At 37.4% G+C, this 16483-nt stretch overlaps 1 protein-coding gene across 11 annotated transcripts in view; it reads right to left on the bottom strand.

Annotated features, from left to right (window-relative positions):
* Positions 1 to 16483, bottom strand: part of TENM3 (teneurin transmembrane protein 3) — a 604956-nt gene that overhangs the window by 144095 nt on the left and 444378 nt on the right. The window lies entirely within an intron of this gene.

The following is a 16483-nucleotide window of genomic DNA, read 5'->3' as shown; positions in this document are numbered from 1 at the left end:
GTAGTTCAAGCTCAAAGAGGCAGAAAGAACGGTGGTTGCTGGGCATCAGGGTAAGGGGAAATGGGGAGTTGTCTAAAAGGTGCAGAGTTTCAGTTTTGTAAGATTGAACAGTTCTGGAAATCTGTTGTGCAACCATGTGAATGTATCACAGGGACCCCGAACTGGCCAGATGTGCTTGTCTACCACTGAAATCCTGCCCTTAACTTCTTGGTTTCCATGGCTTTGTTCCTGTCATTCCTGGCTTCTGGGATACCGTTCCCAAGTTCTTTCTGATGACATCTCACTAGTACCTTGAAGTCTAGTTGAAATGTCTTCATGAGAGGACCTCCTACAATTAAAAACTACCATAGCACTTTGTAGTATTTTATCTAAAACATCCCACTTTTTGTCTGAATAAATTTTTTACTTTCTGCAGTTGTGAGGAGTGAGGGGAGTTGTCAGAGAAGCAGAAATGGATCTTTGCAGTTAAGAGTAAAACAGGGACATGGAGGGAAAAAAAAGAGGAGCTTGAGAAGAAAGGGAATAAATGAAGATTTTAGCTATTTAATATATAATTCAACTTTTTCAATATTTTGCTGAAAGTTGATCTTAGAGGCCTGGATCTCTGTAGCTGAACTGGCTCCTGAGAAACAGGGGTGACTAACAGAGCCCCTGAAACCATTAATAGTAAGGAGAAGCCTTGGAGGGCACCTTGTGTAATTCCTCCCCTTTTCTCAGGGTAGGAAAACAGAGACTTTCAAGATGATTCCCAGTCAGAACCCTTCTAAATTAGTTATAATAGCTAACATTTGTCATCTACAAACTTAGCACACTTTCAATACTATCACCCAAATTGATGATAAAAATTGTCACATCAACTCGAGAAGTAATGGACATGGATGTTAAACCTTCCGTTATTACTGCAAACTATATTACTAACAGCCAAAGGGTCCACTTTACAGACTCTATCTTTTCAGGTTGTCTCATGGTATTCTTGGATTCAACAGATCTGAAGATGTTTACAATGAAATATTTCTTATATAGTTAAAAATTCATTTTATAACCTTCTTGGTTTTTTGTTTTCCCTGTAGGCTTTTCTAGTTAATGAGAAGCAGAAATAAGACAATAGGCTAGTGAAATCTTATGAAGACATTTTCTTTCTGACTCAACGATCGTTCCAGTGAAAGAAATTATAGTGCACATTCCTTTTACCTTTCAAGGCTGATGGAGATGAAAGGAGTCCATGATATTAGAGCAATTCCACCCCTTCTCCAGGGCAAAAAAGGGCATTCCATTCTTTTTAACCAATGTGTGCTGGTTTGATACTTAAAAGCCAGCATGGGGAACACTTGAAACCAAAATGTGTCATTAAAGAAAATTATATACCACCAAGTAGCAAGTTCAGTACCATTTTTAGTTCCATGTTGAGAGAAATGGTGCCAAATTTTGATCTTGTCTCTGGGGACCATGCCACTGAAGTTGCTATCACAGCTACTATTATTTCTACTGGCATGCCTCTGTTCTTGGATACTGCCAAATATGGATGGGAAGGAGGGGTGGTGACAGCTGGTGACATGGTCCAGCAGTCTGCCAGAACCTTAGAGCAAATTACAGGGGATGTTGTGAAGCGAACACAGAAGCAAGCACCCTTGCCATCAGAAACCCGAATGTAGCTTATGCCACCAGAACCCTGAAGAGTGACACTCTGAGGTTTTGGCAACCTGGACTATAGTTCTTAGCATGCCTGCCATTATTGGCTAAATGCTGTTTAATATTACAAGAGCAAGCAAACATTCTCACAAAGACAAAAAAAAAATAAGAGATAATATAAGAACCAGAGTCTGCTTAAGAAAAAATGGGCTTAATAAAATATCATCCTGAAAATGTCTGTAAGTCGGTTCTGCGTATGCCTCCAAATCCCTGAAAGTCCATGGAGGCAAGCTAAGGTCTAGAGTTTTCCTGTCTTGTAAATCACCTCATATCCACCATGGTACAGTTTCCCAAAAATAATCTTTCTGAGAAAGAGTCATTAAGAACATGTTATCAGAAGTTGCTGGAAAAGAAAATCGGAATCTGACCTTTTACAGTTAAGAGCACAGTTTTCAACACAGATTGCCCGTGGCGTCTTGTGGAGCTTTGTTTATACTAAAAGAGAACCGAGTCCCAGTCTCAATTCTGGCTCTAACTAGTTGTGGGACCTTGGCAAGTCACTGGGCTTCTCTGAGGCTTAGATCTCCCATTTTTATAAATATCAAAAGAACTTGCTCAAAATGATCTCTAAGGTCTCTTCCAGATTTAAATTCTTTGATATGTCAATATGTTTTAAAATATAAATATTTAGGCTACATCATTGAGCACAGGCAAAAGCATCTGGCATCAATAAGCTATCAACATATCAGAAGACTAATGCTGTTTTTCCTTTTTTAAAATTTGAAAATAAAATAAAATTGCATGGGGTCAAACAATCACTTCATGCACACAATTCCTTTGGTATCTTGGGTTGTGCAAGCAAGATCACATCATTTTATGTTTTAATTTCACAAATATATAAATACACCTGATGCTCATGGGCAGCAATTAGATTTTACAGAACAAAATAAGAAAAAATGCTCTTAAATATAAGACAATGATTTGATTTGATACATGCTTACAGAATACAGCCAGGTTTTCTATGTAAAATGAAAGCATCTCATGTAAAGATGCAGTTTGTAACTTGGACCCCTACTGGTCTAAACTGTCATTAGGAATACATAGTTTTCCATAAATTAGCTTTTGTTTTGGATTTCCTGCTGTGTTCATATACATGTTGACGGAGTGTGTTGGGCAATATTTTGGCATTCTAATCCATTATTATTTGTTATTAGCTTTCAAGTCTAATATTATTCATACAGTCTACATCTTGCTGGCCCAAACATGGTCATTTTATTTATTTTTATTTTATTTTTTCCAAATATGGTCATTTTAAAATCAATACTTTTTTGGAAAGCTTTCATATTAATATGCACTCAAGCTGTCATTAAGGAGGAAATTATCTCAACGACAGGATTTTTGATATTCAAAGGTACTAGTAACACTTGAGGTAGCAAGTGTCTCAGAGTATTATAAAATACTAAAATCATAGGTTTTATGTAAACTAATGGCTTTTTGGGGGTGAGGCGGAAGGGGACAAGAAATGGCTGCTGATATTTTACATAATCACGCTATACATTTTTCCTTTCTACTTTTTTGGCATTATGTCAGTAATGGGAAGACAGGATTATTTTGGCTACAGCAATGTCTTGATGAGACAGTGATTTAGTTATGTAGATTTTCCAGAATATTTGATTTATATTCTTTGGTGAATTAAATTTACATTAAAAATTCCACTTCCAAATTTTGTTGCTTATTTTTTCTCTCTTCACCATGTAGGTTCAGTGTAACACGCTGAAGGATGTTGTTGAGGAGAGAGTTATTCTAGCCGTCCACCGACAGCCGACATTGAAGCTGATGGGGCTTATGAAAATCAAGCTGCGGCTGTGTCTGTCACCAAGGGATTTAAGTCAGGACTTCAAAAACAGGCTGTTTTCCTAATATTTCATTAGTTTTCTCTCATGTCCAGGTTCCATTCTCTGAATGAAAGAAGCATTCACTCTCCAATCTCATGGAAAGAATAAAGTGTTGACCACCATTAGATTAGCTTGTCCAAAGGAGCCAGGCCTTATCAATCAACTTTGAGGTAACAGTTATCAACATTAAGGACTATGGCAAGAGGACCTGTTTAAAGAACATTTGAAATACACAATGAAATCATTTACATGATTTATAGACTATTCCCTGCATGCCGATACAGTGACTTTGCTGTTATCATGAAATGTACGTAACAGAAGATTCATTAGTGACAGTTATTAGTAGTTTTGCCACGGAAACTCCATGGATTTACTCATTATTCAAAAGCCTGTTACTGACTCAATTTTCACCTGGATTCCTTTCTTCCATAATAGCTTTAAGAGCTATAGCCTCACACTTGTAATGAAAGTATGTTAATAATCTACTTAAACATAAAACTTTCTTTGGCTTGCTTTAAAAAAATTTTATTTATTTGAGAGAGAGAGGGAGAGAGAGAGAGAGAGAGAGAGAGAGAGAGAATGGGAGAGAGGCAGAGAGAGAAGGAGAGAGAGAATCTCAAGGAGACCCCTTGCTGAGCGTTGAACTCTACCTGGGGCTTGATACTATGACCCTGAGATCATGACCTGAGCTGAAATCAAGAGTCCACCCCTCAACTGACTGCCACCCAGGTGCCCTGGCTTGTTTTGACTTTTTGAAAAAGTAGTAGAATAAATATGAGAGTGAAATTTTTTTGAAATTTTAAGACACTCTAAATCTTCATTATTAAAAGGGATCCCTGGGTGGCGCAGCGGTTTAGCACCTGCCTTCGGCCCAGGGTGCGATCCTGGAGACCTGGGATCGAATCCCACATCCGGCTCCCGGTGCATGGAGCCTGCTTCTCCCTCTGCCTATGTCTCTGCCTCTCTCTCTCCCTCTCTCTCTGTGTGACTATTGTAAATAAAAAAAAAAAAATAAAATAAAATAAAAGATCCAACCCTTAGGGAAATGGACATTCCTAGAGGAAACCTGGTATATTAATGTATGGCAAAATCCAGAAAAACATCCTCTTCAAAACAATCCACTTCTCTAAGAGGTTACATCTGAGATGGTAAATGTGATCTGGGAATGTGTGTGTTGTGTGTGCATGTGTCATGGCTGTCAGGTGGCAACTTGAAACAAAATCAATGACCCTTCAGGAATCCAGGTCTAACCCTCTCATACAGTTTGTTGTTCACCATCTGTTCATCAACAAAAATGCAGTCACCATCTACTTTATCAAGTTCTGTTGTATGTGCGAAGCAAAGTGGTGTGGAATCCGCCTCACCACTGATGGTACCCTAGTTCATGATGGTAAGTTTGACAGACCTTATCTTGACCCTTGACAGACCTTGACCCTCTTAAGTCATCATGCAGGTGGGAACATATCCTAGGAAGCCACCATTCCAGCTGCTCCCCCATTAATCTGGGCTGACCTGGAGAGCAGGTCTCCTTATGAATTTATCTTAACTATTATTAACGGATATTTATGTAGCATTTGTGGACATCTATTTCAAAGCAAAATACAAAGGAAGTTGTCATCTCTGAACCTCAGGATACCTTGCTCACACTGTCAACTGGCTTTTGTATTTGGTGGTCTCACACTCTTCTCCTAAAAATAAGTGGCCCACTTTCCCACTTTACACATGCATTGCTCCTCTATATATGATTCTTTTCTAAGATCATAAAGGATTTCTCTGAGGTAGTAAAAAGCATCTAAAAATATCGTGAGTCTAAAAATAGAAAATAATTTGTGACTATTTGAAATGATTGAAATAATATGATGAGGCTTTATGTACAAATGCTATGTAACTCACATGGGCTCACTAGCTACATCGCAGTGAGGTTGTTGCAACTATAAATGTACTTAACAAAAAAGATTAAAGGATCTAGAATGAAATTAAAAGGCCCAATGAAAGAGACCAATTTTTTAGTCTCCTTAGTAATGACTCCTGTACATTAAAAAAAAAGTGCTTACTACCTTTATGATTAAATCATGAGCCATCTATGCCTTTTTATTTCATAGCAAAATATATTTTTACATTCATATCTATTTTTTTCTGTGAGATTATGAGCTTAAAAATTTAAATACATTTTTTAAAAGAAAATTTTATAGCATTACCTTAAGAGAAAAATCAACATCTCTTGAGACAAACAGAAGGCAACAGTAAGAATAAATGGAGTAAACTATGAGCAATACTATTAAAATCTACGTGGAAATGATAGCCAGCAGAAGTGTTTTTTTTTTTTTTTTTAAAGATTTTATTTATTTATTCATGACAGAGAGAGAGAGGCAGAGACACAGGGAGAGGAAGAAGCAGGCTCCATGCAGGGAGCCCGACACGGGAATCAGTCTCGGGACTCCAGGATCACGCCCCGGGACGAAAGCAGCGCCAAACTGCTGAGCCACCCAGGCTACCCAGAAGTGTTCTTTATTTGTGAAAGAAGTGTTCAAAGAGACAGATTATGACACACAAACATCTACTGAGACCTTCCTTATGACATAATCAGATATGATGGGGTAGAAGACAAAAGGGAATACATTCCTCATATTGTCATTCAGTCTTATTCTTCTATCCATGTACTCCCTTTAAATTCTTTAATCTTTATGAGAAACAATGCCCTATGATATAGTGGGGTAAAGTTCCAGGGTCAAGATAAAAAGACCTGCATCATGGTCCCTGTTTAAATATATCTGGGCTTTAACACAGCACAAGCCACTGATTCTCTGGGCCTAAGACTTTTCTTTCTAAAAAGTGTGGATAATAAAATTTGTTCTACTAGATTGTTGTAAAGAATAATAATAGCAGCTAAAACTAGTTGAGCACTTATATTTTATCAGGCACATTAATTATTTTATTAAAGAATCCAAGAGCTGTACTCTTACTAATCCTGTCTACACTGATGGAGGGTAAGTTCCCTACACAGCATTACATAGCTAAAGTGGGATATAAAACTCAAGTCTTAGTGTTTTGAGGGTCTGTACTTAAAAACAATGTTCTAAAAATATGTTGTAATGTGATATGCAAATCTGGCATTGTATTTTTCCATATAAGATTGTGAGCTCACTGTGGTAAAGACTATGTCTTTTGTGTGTGTGTGTGTGTGTGTGTGTGTGTGTGAATTCAGTGTTTAGGAGGGAAATTCAGTAACTGCTAAACTTAATGGAATTAAATTGACTGTGATATTGGTAATAATTACAAGGAAATACCTATAAAAAAAAGCAAATTAAAATATACAAGATACAAAACTACTTGCATCATTTCGTCTCAGAATGAAGCCCTGCCCTTGATGCTCCCATCCCCCACCCCGGGTGTCTTGGGGTGCTTGGGTGGCTCAGTCAGCGAAGGGATGGACTCCTAGTTTTGGCTCAGGTCATGATCTCATGGGTCCTCAGATTGAGGCTGGCCTCAGGCTCTATGCTCAGTGGGGAGTCAGCGTGAAGATCTTCTCCCTCTGTCCTTCTCCCCACTTGTGCATGGAGGTGCACTGTCTCTCTCAAATAAATAAATAATAGCCCTTTTTAATAGAAGAGCTAAGGGCTCCACATTCTAGAATCATATATGGTGATCTTTAAGATACCCTTGGATATCCTTCTATAGCCCTGGGAAATGTATAATAATATGTGGAAGGCTTTCTCTTCTTTAAGGGTACAAGAAGGCCTATTAAATTGATGAAGGGGACGAAAAGCTCACTAGCAAAGACAAAAAGGAAGGATCGGTCTGTGGGTCAAGCATTAGGGAGAAGTGACAATTCCAGGATGGAGGCAGCCAATGTCATGCCAGCCCTGCCGATGAAGACCACCACCAGGAGAGGAGCACCAGTTCTGTGTGTGAACGCCTGAATAAATCACCAGTGATGAAACTCATCAGGTAAAGGAAAGAATGGACATTCTTATCTTGAAAAACACTGAATATTATCTCAAAAACTCTCTTAGTATTATACAGGAGTGGGTCTAGATACAAATAGAGTTGTTCTTTGATTCCGTTTGATAAGTGCTTACAACGCATAATGGACGAGTCTCAAAGTAATGCCTTTTAGGTCCAACTCACTAATGGAAATTGGACATGCTGAGCTCCTTGGTTATCAAACGCAGAGCAATGTGATTTTCATTTCCCAACAATGTTTGAAATACCAGAAACACATATGTTTCTTAGATATCTTCAGAACAGATTAACACAGTACCCGGAATGTTTAGAAAAAACTCAGATACCATTTCTTTTAACAGTTTTAAAACGATCTTCTGGGCATACATGATAAAACTCTTCAAGTATGTATGTTCATTATCTAAAATTAAGGGGAAGGAACAATCTGAAACAGACCACACATCTTTGTGACAATTTTAAATCCAGTTGCCCCAACTTTCCAAAGTAACATTTCTTTCCCCTTCTAGGTGTTAACTACGTGATGAGGTCCTAGCGATACTCCCTCAACAAAGAAAACAAATGAATATCATCACTTTTTTTCCCCTTCAGACACACTGAGATCTTATCTTTATTATATCACAATATATTGGTTTTAATATTCCTGAGGATTGATTTTTTGGACCACATTTAGGTTTATGTGGTCAACTTAAAATTTATCCTGACATCAGCATTTGTCCAAAAACATAATCCTACTTGTTATTCAGGCTTTAGCAGGCAAACCTTTCTCTACGGCTCAAACTCCTTGAGTTCTGCCTTTTATACAGTCGCTAGTCCCCTACATTTCTCCTTTTTAAATAGCCCTCATGATGACAATTAAATGCTCACTGTTTGCATGCCCCGAGATACAATCTCTAAGAGGGCAAGGGCTGTGTTATCTTGTTCACTGCTGTATCTGTCAGTGTCTCAATAAATAAATGTTGAATGAATGATGGATGCATGAATGGATGGTCATCTCCTTCTCTGGCGTTACATTACAAAGCACTAACAAAGGAACTGTAGAATCTTAATTTTAAGAAAGAAAGACGAGGTGTGAATAGTTAGTAGACATCCTAAGGGTATGTAGAAACAATAAATTAAAAGAATCAATACATATCTGAGTTTTATTTTACCTTATACTATAGGATAAGACCTCTGTTTGAATATAGATCCAATAGAACTTAAATGTTTTATGATGAATTCCTTCCTAAAACTCCTAGCAATCTATCAAGTTTTTTAAAAAATCACATATATACCAGTTACTTTTCCTTTCACTCCTCTGTATGTAGATATTTCTCCCCGAACACACTGCTCTCAGTCCCACTAATGTAAAAGCAAATGGCATATGCAACACCAATTAAATATTTATGCAATGTAGCACTGAAATGGTAAATATTGTATTATGCTTTCCACTTGTCATTAGTCAGGAGATGTTGCTACATTCCACAAAAATGATAGCCTAAAACAGAGAAAACAGCACCGTATTTCACAGAGAAGATATTTATGTCTGGCAGAAACTGGAGTTTAGCTGGCTTTAAAGGTATTTCTTATTGTTGCTGTCCTTGGGTGTTTTTCAAGTCAGGGAGATCTTTATATTTGAATGGTAAAAACGTCTGTATAAATAGAGTATTTCTCATATATTATTTACTTTAGCTGACCTCGTATCAAGCTAAGAGTAAAATAAATGACTTTTGGGGGAGAGGAGGAGCTTATTTCCCACATTTGAATTAATTTCTTGAAATGGGTTGTGCTTTCTTTTTTACGTTTGGTAATAAACAATATGACAATGAAGTCAAAACTGAACATTTGTATGTTGTGCTAATAAAAGGCAACAAAAAAATTATAATGTCCCAAAGCTGAGGGTGCAGTATACAACCATTTTCTTACTTTGGATTTCAAGTTAGAAGTCAACAGATGCAATTACATGGAGTTGACTATAAAGGAACAGGATTCTAAGTGACTTCTCAACCTTTGCTAGGTTTCTTTGATATGCCAGACATGGAAAACTGATATTTTCTATAAATTAGTATTTTCTATAAATTAATCAAACTATTATTTTCTATAAATTTCTATAGTTCTTATTGGAAGTCAGGACAGAGTGCAAATATGACAGGAGAATAAACTTTCTGTGGATGCTGGAGGGATACACACACACACACATACATGCATATACACACAAATACATATATACATGCACACACATATTTATCTATATATGAAAGCACAATTTCACCCATACAAACTGCTGTCTTCAAAAAAGAAAAAATACAACTATCTAGAATGGGTTTTTGGTAGATTTTCTCCTTTTTGAATTTATAGACTCTCTGCAGAGTGCTGCAGTAGTATGCTTTATCTTATTACTATTTTCCCCCTCTTCGAGAGGTAAACTGTTTCGTTCTAATCCTGCATTTACCACCAAATCAGGTTTAATATGTCCTTAATTTCATGTGTCCAAGGATAAAATAAAATATTGATATATTGATTTAAAATTTTTAGTTTATAAGTTTCAATCTTTGAACATACAGGCAATATATTTTTTCTTCAACGTGATGAAATCACATTAGTATTATTAAAAAGCCAGCATTCCGTCTCAAGCAAAATGCATTTTCAGAATGTAATGCAACCAGGAGTTAAGAGAAGAAGCTGTAGTGAAAAATGGGATGTAATTCATTGCTTGGCTGTGTTCTATCACCTAATAAAACAGCACTTTTATTACAAAGACATGTCCAAAAAGAAAAAAGAATGTCACAACACATTTTATTTTGCCATATATATTTAAATGGTTGATTTTTCATGAAGCATAAAGGGCTGGCGTCTTTTCCCTCTGACCCTGAATTGCATATATATTGTTGGTACCATAATCAATTTCAAGGTACACAGGCAGGTAAAAATGTTCATAAAATGCAAATCGACATAGAAGTAGGGCAGGTAACTGCCACGGAATCATAACTGCAATGAACCTAAATTCGACAGGTTATGTTTTGCTAGATCTAGGGAATGCTTATGTTGTTAAACAGCCTTTTTAGCAGACATGTGACAACATCTATTTTAGGAATCAGTTGGTAGCAGCTGTTCAAAGGAAATAAATAACTACACATGTATTTTTTAAACGAAAAGGAATATTGAAAAGGCAAGTATTTCTTTGGTTAGCAACATATGTCAGGAGTCCAGAAGAAGAACAATGTGGAGCTTTTTTCTCGTTATTAGGAAATGAGTTAAAAAAACCAGTCTTTTTAAAGTTAAGATATTTGCAGGGAGGGAAAAAAAAAAAACAAAACTATGGAGGGTTTGGAGGGAAATGGGAAGCAACTGTTTTTTTTTTTTAAGATTTTATATATTCATGAGAAACACAGAAAGAGAGAGAGACACACACACAGGCAGAGGGAGAAGCAGGCTCCATGCAGGAAGCCCCATGTGGGACTCGATCCGAGACTCCAGCATCACACCCTGAGCCGAAGGCAGACGCTTAACTGCTGAGCCACCCAGGTGTCCAGGGAAGCAACTGTTAATGCAACAAGGGCACCCTTTTTGGAGATGATAGAAATGTTCTAAATTGAGTGTGGTGACAGTTGCAAACTGTGCAAATGCATTAAACACCAATAGATACTTTCAATGGGTGACCTGTATGGTATGTGAATTATACCTCAATAAGGCTGTATATTAAAGAAAATCTGTCATCAAATGAATTATTGGTTGGGATATACCAGCCCAAAAATTGAGAAAATATGCTAGTATAATATAATTTGATAAGATTTTTGTTTTTTCTCATTTCTCTTAAATTTAAAGAACATGTGCAAATACCAAAAAGTGCTATTCTACATGGGAAATTATTTGGATTTTCAGACTCTGCCTAAAAGTTTTTGGAAATAGTAATGAGGTTAAATGTCTATCATGGTGTCACTGGAAATTTGACTTCATTTTGCTGCAGTTTTAAACAGTGTTAACATAATTATTCCAACATTTATTTTGACTTAATAATGTTTCAATGATGCTTATGATTTATGATAAGATTTATATGTGTGCTGCAACATCAAAATTGTAGGTTAGCTTCCACCCAGGAAAAAAAGACCTCCGTGAGTAAAGAATCATCAATGTTCCTACTCATTCTATCACTGAACAGAAGCAAAAGCAACAGTAACCAACAGACCCTCCTTTTTTTAATTCACTCTTTGGTGAACAACTGCTAGATATTTGCCCACCTTTATAATTTTCTAATTTTAGAACAGGAAAAGAAGAAGAATGAGTAAATTCAGGCCCAGAAGAACTGGCACAGGTTTTTTTGTTTTGTTTTGTTTTTTTTTGATAGGTTTGTATCACTAAGTATTATTATTAAGCTTCACCTTTGTCTTCGATAGAATTTTCATTGGGTAAAGACATATCAACTCAAAGATTAATGCATTAAAGGATGATTTTAATTGGGAGTTCAGCAATCTAAAGAAAATCATAATGTGACTCTGCTGAAAAGAAGTTGGCCATGCTTGGGCATTTGATTCTTAAAATTGGGCTATGACCAATCATGGTACATCCATTCTATTATGTATCAGCTACAGCTTCTCAATTCAGCTCATTCCTCCATCCCAACAGGGCTTCACGATCTGTCCCCAGCTAGTTTCCTAATAGCTGGTCTATACTTATGCTGTCAAAGTGGTAGCCACTAGCCACATATGGCTGCTTGAGTTTCAATTAATCAACAATAAAATTTAGAGTCCAATTCTTTAGTTCACTAGCTATATTTCAAGTGCTCAATAATTACATGTATCTGGTGACTACTGAATTGAACAGGGTAGAAACAGAATGTTTCTACAGAATGTTATAACATTTGACAGTGCTGGCCTATAGCCTTGCTATTCAAAGTGCGGTCTGTGGGCCACAGCAGGATCACCTGGGAGCCTATTTGAAATACAGACCCTTTGGGGGGCCTGGGTGGCTCAGTTGGTTAAGTGTCTGATCCTCATTTCAGCTCAGGTCATGATCTCAGGGTAGTGAGATCAAGCCCCGCTTCGGGCTCCACACTGGGTATGCAGCCTGCTTAGGATTCTCTCCCACTCTCTCTTTCTCAAAAAACTCCCCAAAACCCACCAGATTCTTTGTTTTCACTTCAGATCTGCTGAGTCATGACATGCATTTTAGTAAGATCCCCAGGGGATTCCTAGGAATACTGAAGTTTGAGGACACAAGACTGTCTTTAAATTGCAAGTTCTGGAATGCCACTGAAGAAATCTTACAAAAAGAACAACAATAGAAATGATGGTTTTTCATTGCTATGCTTCAATATCTTCAATATCTTCCCACTTTCAGTTTGTTAAAAACCTCAGGGGAGGTAGTATAGTAGAGTGGGGTCCTTGACACCTTCCAGTCCAGCTTCCATCATTGCCTCCCTCAAATGATAGATTCTCCCTGTTAAATGGATGATCGATTCTTCTTATTAAATTCATGGTGTTGTTGCGAAAATCAAGGCAATTCATATGCAGCTTCAAACACCATATTCTGGTGCACTGTGAGTGCTCCATGGGCACCACTGTGGGTACATCATGTACCTTCCTTTCCATGCTTTGAATGATCTCTCTTCAAGGTGATCTCCCACTAACCATTCTGTCATCAAACCTAGTGAACTCAACTCTTCATCTGTCAGGCAGATAACACCTGCTACCTTCAAGTCTTTCCCCGACATCTTCAGCCAGAGATAGGTATTTTTCTTCCCTTCTCTTCTAGTTTTTGCTCATAAGGCTCAAGCTGCTATGAGCATATGTACTCTTCAAAGCGTGTTTGCATATATCGCTTGACCACGAGCTTCTGGAAGAAAAGCTAATTTGAACCTCTAACATCTATCAAAGTGCCCAGCAAAATGTTGACCTAAAAATAATTGTCGAAAAACCATAAAACAACAATAAAATGTTCTAGCCTGGGATTGGAAAGGGCCAAAAATACTGATAATAAGTAGCATTGGTAGCTGTGTAAACCGGGTAATTTGGCCATGGTTTTGCAAAATGTAAAACATACCCGCCATTTTGGTACACCCTTTCACAGAATTTATTCTGATAAAAAATTTGATCAACTGGGGGCTCCTGGGTAGCTCAGTCCACTGAGAGTCTGAATCTTGATTTTGGCTAAGGTCATGGTCTCAGGATCATGAGATCAGCCCTGTGTGGGGCTCTGTGCTCAGTGGGGAGTCTGCTTGGGATTCTCTCTCTCCTTCTGCCCCCACCCTACTTGTACACGCTCTTGTGCTCTCTCTCTAAAATAAATACATAAATCTTGAAAAAAAATTTGATCAAATAAACACACACACACACACACACACACACAGATGCATAAGAAAATAGTCACTGCATTTTTGGGAACTGGTTAAACATAGCCATTAAATAAAATCATACACATATGATGTTTAATAAGTGACAAGTGAGAAAAACTGGTGCCACATGCATTAAAAATATGGAAACTCTGTATGCCTGGACAAATATCTGGAAGAGTATATCCCAAGAAGTTAACACGTGGTTACCTACACAGAAAGTTCACAATGACCCTATGGGAAATGTATTTTCCCTTTCTTTTTCACTCTTTCCTCATTCTCTGAAACTTTGATACAAAGAGGAAAACAAAGTCTATTCTCCTCCTCTACTCCCTCCCTTTCAGCAGTTATTCACCTTGACTCCCCCGAGATAACTTTATCTTAGAGAAGAGACATGCTAATACTATATTCTCCTAACTTCTCACCACCTCACTGAAAGGTGATAAAGAAAATTCTAGGACATGAGTAATTCCTCAAGCTTTTTATTTTTTGTTTTTACTTCTTTCATAAGGCTTTGACTTTATATTGACAGTCAATAGGAGAAAAGGGATCTCTAAGGGAATGGGAAAAAAAGTTTAAGGATGGCTGCACTTTTATTAAAAGTTATGAGGTCAATCTGATGAGGACATTGGTCTCCCCATTGATTCTGGGGGTTTATCAGACTGATCTAAGCTGGACAGGCAAGGGTCTCCTTTCTCCATCCCTGCTTTACATGCACGCTCAATAGGAAAGGACAACCTTCCCTGACAGAAGCGCCCTATTCTTGTTTTCAAGGGTAAAGGCAGTCTCTTCAGTCTGAAAAGATGTATCATGCTAACTGATGAACAAAATCCTTTACCTGATTTAAACAGCAACAACAAAAATCACTGCGTTGGTGTGTAAGTCATTTAAGTATAGGAGGCCAGTGAAAACTGTTAAGTATAGTTGTGCTGAATTAAAGCAATGCAAGTGTGAGATCATTCTTTGATGATAAATGTAACTCTTGCCAGGTAACAGCTGGACTGCTTCGCCTCAAGTTCTAGCCCAAGAACTAGATCACTGCAAATGTTTGACAAGTATCTGCTGAACTGAGTATATTAACTATCTAACTTGTACATTTCCATGTGGGGAGAGAGAAAACCAGAGGGACAAGCTGAGGATAGTAGTACTACCGGAATAAACTATGATGTTACCTACTAAACAGGAAAATAAGCAGTTTGAAGAAAAGGAACATTTTGGGCTTTTACTTAGAAGTCTGATAATTATATTTACTAAGGGATCCATGAACAGAGGACAGGTCTCAAATAATAGGGAGCTAATCTCACATTAAAATGTTATTTTTCATGATAGTCACCCATTGTAAATAAAATCGCACAGTCTCAGAACTGATATTTAAAGTACTGAACACCTACCTGTTGGGTCACAGGCTCTTAAAATCAGAAAGGTTATACCTAACCACACAAAAACAACAGAGACGCTGACTTCCAGCCCTGTGTGGTAGCTCTCGATCTGTTTGGCATGTACCATGGTAAAAAAAAAAGAATCCCCTACAAATATGTATGCTTAATTTATTATGTCCCATTTATGCCTAGTGCATTTCAGAACCTTTTAAAATTCTTTAGTAGCACAGTGCTGACAGATATAGATAATTTATACAACTAGAAGAGATTCTCTTAATGGCTAGGTATTTTCTAGCTGAATACTAGAAATCTGTGTCTGAATACTGATTTTTGTTGTGATGTTCCTCATTTACCCTGCGTAGCGTTGTTTCATGAGGGTGGGATCTTGGTCAAGTGACAACGCTTTTGGTACCTGGTATGAGCATTTTTAAGAGGAGGGAGTCAACTCAGATTGAAAAATTAAAAAGGCTTCATCTCTGATGGACAGTGGCCCAATGAGGTGATGTATGAAGCACAGTGATGGGAATTATGAGGTTGTTTCCATGTTCAGTGGGAAAGTGTCCTGATTCATTAGTGATGTCTGCCATGGCCAAAGGATTGGAAATAATAGTATACAACATGCCCCAGAGTTGCCATCTCTAACTCAATTATCTCTAAAATTCCTTCATGCTTTACAATTCTATATTTCTCTTAAATGTTGCGACTAAAAATGGTTAGTTCACTTTCCAAAATACATAATTTATAAGGAGTATAGTAGCTAATGACAGAAATGGGTTCACTGCAAAAGCATCAGACTGTTCTATATACAGATCTGTAATACTCGTGTTCAGTTCTAAAATGTCATGGGCATCAGAAAACGCTTTGTAAACTTGAGGACACGTCACTGGCTGTGGCTCTTGCTGGATAAACCATACAGCTTGTGACTGATCACCATGGACACCATTAGCGTTTCGATGTGGTATGCCTTTTCCACACTCACAAACGGGTCAAAATCTGCTGTGGTCATTGCTGGCATTTTAAAAAGCCATTGCCCATAGTTCAAATGCTCATATGTGTTACGAAACACTTAAATAAAAGCCAATTTACAACTGCTATTAGCAGCTTCCATCATTTGGGTTACTATGAAATGAAAAAGAGGATCAATACTACATCATAAAAGATGAAAAATCCACATATATGAATGAGTATGTAATCCATTCATTGTTTTATGGATACACAGTTCTCTGGAGAGTGTTGCTGAGTGCAAGATGATGGTCCTGAGTGATGGGTTTTACATTCAGATAGCTGAGTTAGCTGAAAGATGCCTTACTGTA

The sequence above is a fragment of the Canis lupus genome, chromosome 15 (assembly GCF_048164855.1).
Source record: "Canis lupus baileyi chromosome 15, mCanLup2.hap1, whole genome shotgun sequence".
Taxonomy (NCBI): Eukaryota; Metazoa; Chordata; class Mammalia; order Carnivora; family Canidae; genus Canis; species Canis lupus.
This window is presented reverse-complemented; position numbering and strand designations above follow the sequence as displayed.